This window comes from Castor canadensis, chromosome 19 (assembly GCF_047511655.1).
Source record: "Castor canadensis chromosome 19, mCasCan1.hap1v2, whole genome shotgun sequence".
Lineage (NCBI taxonomy): Eukaryota > Metazoa > Chordata > Mammalia > Rodentia > Castoridae > Castor > Castor canadensis.
In genome coordinates this window covers 43938156-43944375 of record NC_133404.1, presented here as the reverse complement: position 1 = coordinate 43944375, position 6220 = coordinate 43938156, and positions in this window count along the sequence as shown.

Here is a 6220-nt window from a genome sequence, read left to right as displayed (position 1 = left end):
CAGGGTTGGTCCTTCTGAAGCACCGTGAGGAGGACACGGCTCCACACCTTCTTCCTGTTTTAGGGGTTTGCTGGCAGTCTTTCGGAGTCCTTGGCTTGCTGGTGACTGCCTTCAAACTCATGTGGCAGGGAGTCTCCCTGTGCGTGCAACTCCTGCCCACAAGGACACTGGTCAGATAAGGTTAGCACACTCTAATGGCCTCACTGAACTGGGTCGTCCGCAAAGACCGCTTCCAATGAAGTCACAGGCACTAGAGGCTGGAAATTCCTCTTCTGGGGGACGCTACATGACTCATAAAAGATGGCAGACAAGTACACACTGCTCAGCACCAGCAATCGTTAGGGAAGCTCAAATTGCCCTCCAATTACCAGTGCACACCTAAGAACTGGCCCAGAAAACACACCCGCTCCCCCCACCCACCAGCGCCCACAACTGGGAAGGACAGAACTGGAGTGCTCACATGGCTGGCAGGAACGCAAACGGCTACAGCCACACTTGGGAAACATTTTGTCAGTTTGTTGTGAAGTTAAGCATGCGTAAACCACATCCCCCAACAAACCCACTTCTAAGTGTTTATCAAAAATGAAGCCAAGCACGATGGTGCATGCTTGTGATCGAGGTTCACGGCTAGCCTGGGCAAAGTCAAAGTTAGCACGAGACCCTATCTGAGAAACGAAGTAAAAGGAACAAGGACTGGGGACGCAGCTCAAGTAGTGGAGATCTTGCCTAGCAAGAATGAGGCCCTGACTTCAATCCCCAGTACAGAGCGAGCGAGCGAGAGAGAGAGAGAGAGAGAGAGATGAAAACAGGTTCACATACACAAAAAACCCCATGCATGAACTCTCGTAGAAATTACTCATAATCGTCTGAACTGGAGGCCACCCAGATTTTGGCTGGTAGGAGAATAAACATCTATCCACATAAAGCCCACTCAAAGAGCCAACCATCGATCACTCAACAGCACGCGTGAAATGCAAGTGAAAGAAGCCAAACGCAGAAGGCCACACGTCACGGGATTCCATCTGTGTGAGTGTCTGCAGAAGGTGAAGCCATAGGGACAGACGGACTGATTGCCAGGTGTGGGAGGTAGGCAAGCAACTGACTGCAAAGAGGCAGGATGAGGAATTTTGTGGGTGGTGGATGATTACTTATGACACTGATGACAGATACACAACTCTGAGTTTAACGAAACCATTAGAACACCACAGTGAACGTCACTGTATGTGAATTGTTTTTTAAAAATCACCTAGAATGAGGGGGGAACCCAAGAAAGTGCAGAGCATGACAGATGCCTACAACTGACTGACTAATTAATCACATAGCTGCACAGCCACGACTGGGAAGGAAAGAGACTGTCCAAGAATGTGGAAGGCCGTGCAAAGCTATGGACAAAAAGGACTGTATGCTAACTGGCGATGTTTTTTGTTTCTCCCGGCGGTATGTGTTTGTAATTCAAAACTACTCTATGTGAATGGTAAGGTTGAATCGAGAAAATATCTCGCAGCTCCTGAGAGCCAGGATTTTCCCTGTCAGAGAAAGAAGTTACAAGCAAGAAAAAGACAAAGGCTACCGCGGGCCCTATGGCGAACTGGCGTCCAAGGTTTTCGGAGTTCACAGACGCAGAAATAAAACGCATATTCGCATCCGTAGGTTACCATAGCTGCACACTCAACCTAAAAACGTTCCCACGGCCAAAGCGGAACCATTTGAGCAACAAAATAATGGTAGCGTTCGAATTCTGTCCATTGGTTGTTGCTAAAATGCAACACAGTTTACCACCTCAACAATTTTAAGGAGTTGTTCACGGGTGTTAAATGCACTGGTAACATCGCCACGCTCCGTCTGCACAGCTCGTTCTCCCGTGACACCGAGGCTCCATTCACTAATGACGCCTCCCCCCTCCCCCAGCTGCTGGCAACCCCCATGATGCCTCGTGCTCTGTGACTGACAACTAGGAGTGGAATCATCTGTGGCCTCGACCCTTTCGAAGGATTTTGTAGCCCATCCCTGAATCTGGGGCTAGCTGGGGTTTTCTCACTAGGTTAAGAAGGTGGAGGAGGGGTAACTGCCACTGCCGGTAAAATGTCCAGCTCGGTCTTCGAGCGCCTCACAATGGCCCCAAACAAAAGGGTGTTAGGCAGCTTCCAGCTCCGCACGCGGTGAACTAGGAAGTCACCACCCCCTCCTAACAAAAAGACGAACAGACCAAGATCTCAACGGCTCTCCTCGGATCTTGGAGAGAGGAACGGACACAGGAAAAACCTTGTCCCCAGTGTGGGAGAGACAGGTGAGCACAGAGAGGGAGGGGTCCCACCAAAGGACCAGTCCTGGGTAGAAAAACCTGCAGTGCAATCAACAAACAGCTGAGGCTCCTGTGGACCACCCCAAGGGTGAAAACCTGGGGGAACCCAGTCATGAGAAGGAGCACACATGATGTCATGACTCTTAGCTCCAGGAGCTTGACCAGGTTCTCACAGAAAATATCAGAGAAAAGTTCCCCTGCTTCCAGAAGAGCAGGAAAGGAACCATCTTGAAGCGCAGCACAGTGCTCTCAGCAGAGGCCGGAGAGCCAGAGCTCAGCCGGCTGGGACAGCCGACTGACCGACTCGCTGACCACTCAAGCGCTCCACATCAGCGAGACGTGGAAAACTGTAGCCCACCTCAGTCACTCTGGCCCAACTTAAGAGAAGAAAACACCCTCAGGCTCTAGGAAACTCACAGTTCAGAGGTGCGGGCTCCCCAAAAGACCAAGCCCACTCATAAGACTACAGAGTGCTCGCCCTCTCCCTACACCTGACAGCATGTCACTAAAGGTCTACTTGTACCGGCTCCTTTTATGTGGAGCAGCAGGTCTGACTATACCATGTACTAGAAGGTGACCCCACCACCACCACACACAATATATAAAGACAGAGCCAGCTGGGTGCCGGTGGCTCATGCCTGTAATCCCAGCTACTCAGTAGGCAGAGGTCAAGAGGACCTCAGTTCAGAGCCAGCCTGGGCAAATAGTCCAAGAGACCCTATCTGGAAAAAAACCCATCACAAAAAAGGGCTGGTAGAGTGGCTCAAGGTGTAGACCCTGAGTTCAAACCCCAGTACTGGAAAGAAAAATAAAAAGCAAGCATCACAGCTAGACCAGATTCTCAAACTGGGAATCTAAAACAAATGACTACTAACCAGGACACTGATGCACAAAGCAGATGGCACAGGACGACGGAAGGGCAGTGTAGGCGGAGAGATGGGAATTCCAGGAAAGAATAGGAAGAAATGCAAGAGAGAAAAACCACAGCAAAAATGGAGGGTACGTCTGCTGGGCTCATTAGTAAACGGGACTCAGCTGAGAAACTCAGCTGAGGATACCTCAAGGAAATCCCCAAAACTGAAAAGAAAGTGGGGGGAAGGGGGAGAGAGGGGAAGACCAAACGACCAAAGTTAATGTGAGACACCAAAGTATAATCCGGGAAGTTTAGAGAACACCAGCAGGATAAATGCAAAACCCAAAGCCAGAACAAAACGACACCTACACACGTCATTCTCAAGCAACAGAAAAATCCAAGACAAAAATTCCTGAAAGAAAAAACTTACTTTATCTACAGAGAAGGTGAGAATTATGTCTGACTTTTCCTCGGAAATATGTAAGCAGGAAGAAGCAAATCTCACACAGGAAGAAAGACAATCTGAAAAAGACTTTGTCTCTAAAGAAACTGAATCAAGCTGGGCGCAGTGGCTCACGCCTGTGATCCTGGCTACTTGCGAGGCAAGGATTAGGAGGATCTTGGGTCAAGGCCAGCAAACACCTGGTGGTGGTGCACGCCTGTCATCCCAGGGAGCATGAATACGAGGGTCATGACCGAGGCCAGCCTGGCATCAACACGAGGCTGCCTCTGAAGAATAACTAAAGTAAAACGGGTATGGCGAAGTTTTAGAACACCTGCCTAGTGAGCGCAAGGCTCCGAGTTCAAACCCTAGTGTTGCCAAAAAAAAAAAAATCATCTAATGTAATCCATCACACCAACAGGCTGAAAAAGAAAAATGCCGTGATCATAGCAACAGATACAGAAAACGAAAAAGCATTTGTCAAAACTTCAACACCCATTTACGATTTTAAAAAAAATACAACTTTCAGTAAACCAGGACCAGAGGGAAGCTTCTCAGTTTGATGGACTAGCTCTGAGAACTCTACAGCTAGCATCATGCTTAATGTTGAGTAACCAAGGCGTTTTGGGGAAGAAGGCAAGATATCTCCTGTTCTTGCCCATTTCCAACAACGTATTAGGAAAACTGGAAGTCCAGGCCAATGCAATAAGGCAAGAAAAGCAGATTTAGAAAGTATATAGTTGGGAAAGGAATAATAAAACTTTGCTCACCTGTGACATGATCATCTACATAAAATAACCAACTGACAGACAGAAAACACTGAGAACCAACAAGTGATTGTGGTGATGCTGCCTACAAAGTTAACCAATGCACAAAAGTCAGTTACTGGGCTGGGCTGGGTGTAGCTCAGGGCAGGGCACTCACTCAGCCATGTGTGAGTCTCTGGGTTTGATACAAACCCAAAAATACAGCCCTGCCTTCCTGTATATCAGCAATAAGCAAGCAGAATTCAAAATAAAGGAGAATTCCATTTACATAACATTAGCACCACCCAAAGTAAAATATTTTGGTATAAATTTAACAAAATATTTGCAAGATCTGTGTGGGGAAAAGCTACAAATCTCTGATCAAAAACTAACTAAGTAAACAGATATCCCAGGTTCATGGAGAGGAAGACTCAGCATTGTTGAGATATCAGTTCTTCCCAACTGGATCTACACATTCAAGGCAATCCCCATCAGAATCTTAGCAAGTTATCTTATGAATACTGACAAAATGATTTCAAAGTTTATATGGAGAGGTAAAAGGCCCCAAATAAGTCAAAGCAATATTGAAGGAGAAGAACAAAGGTAGAGGACTGGCACTACCCATCCTTAAGACTTACTGCCTACCACAATCAAGATGGTGTGGTACTGGCAAAAGACTAGACAATCGATCAATGAAACAGGGCAGGTAACGTGGAAATGGACTCACATGAATGTAGTCAACTGATCTCTCAACACAAGAGCCAAAAAAAAAAAAATACAACCCAATGGAACAAAGACAGTCTTTTCAACAAATGGTGTTAGAAAAACTAGACACACACATGCAAAAAAAAATCTAGAACAGACCATACCCCTTTCACAAAATTTAACTCAAATGGAGAGGGAAGAACAACCAGAGCAAGGAAGACATTTAGGGCAGTAAGTGTAATTTCTATGATGCTATAACTAAGTCTCCATGTTGTTATGCATTTGTCCAAACCCACAGAATACACAACACCAAAGTGAACCCTTCATGGAAAGCACAGGCTTTGGGTTCTTATGACATGTCAGTGTAGGTCCATCAATTGTAGCAAATATACAACTCTGGTGGGGGACGTTGACAATGGGTGATTAGGATTACATCAGGAAAGGTGCATGTGGAAATGCCTATTCTTTCTGCTCAGTTTGCTGTGAACCCCAAATTTCTCTTGAAAAGTTTTTAAACATGCAGCCTTTGTGTTTCCAAGCCTGGCTTATTTCACTTAACGTGATGTCCTCAATTGCATCCATTTGCCTTCAAATCCCATGTCACTATTCCTCACGGCTCAGTAAAACTCCATTGTGTGTATAGACCACAGATTCTTGATCCAGTCATCAGCTGTGGGGCACCTGGGTTCTTTCCAGAGCTTGGCTGTTGTGAGCAGTGCTGCACACACCCAAAAAGCAGCACGATCACACACAAACTCAGAGGTAGAACGTGTTGGCGACAGTGGAATTTCTCTATGGAACTTGGGGAAGAGGGAAAGGAAGAGAGAATGATAGGGCATCAACAATATCATAAAACATAGCATCTGTGAAGGGAGAGGACACAAGGATGTGTACTGAAAGCTGTTGCAGAATGGGGTGGGAGGTAAAGGGGTGAGGAGAGAAATGGAAAGGGTCGAATGGACCAAAGTAAAGTAGACTCACAGCGGGGTACACTGAGAAAACCCTCTGAACATCAACTTCAATATTAATAATGAAAGACAGGATTATAAAATAGGCACAGTGTGTGTGGAAGGGTACTGGGGGGGAGGGTAAATGAAGATTAAGGTGAGGGTATACGGTGGATGGACTTCATATACCTATATGAAACAGAATAAAGAAATGTCTTGCAATTG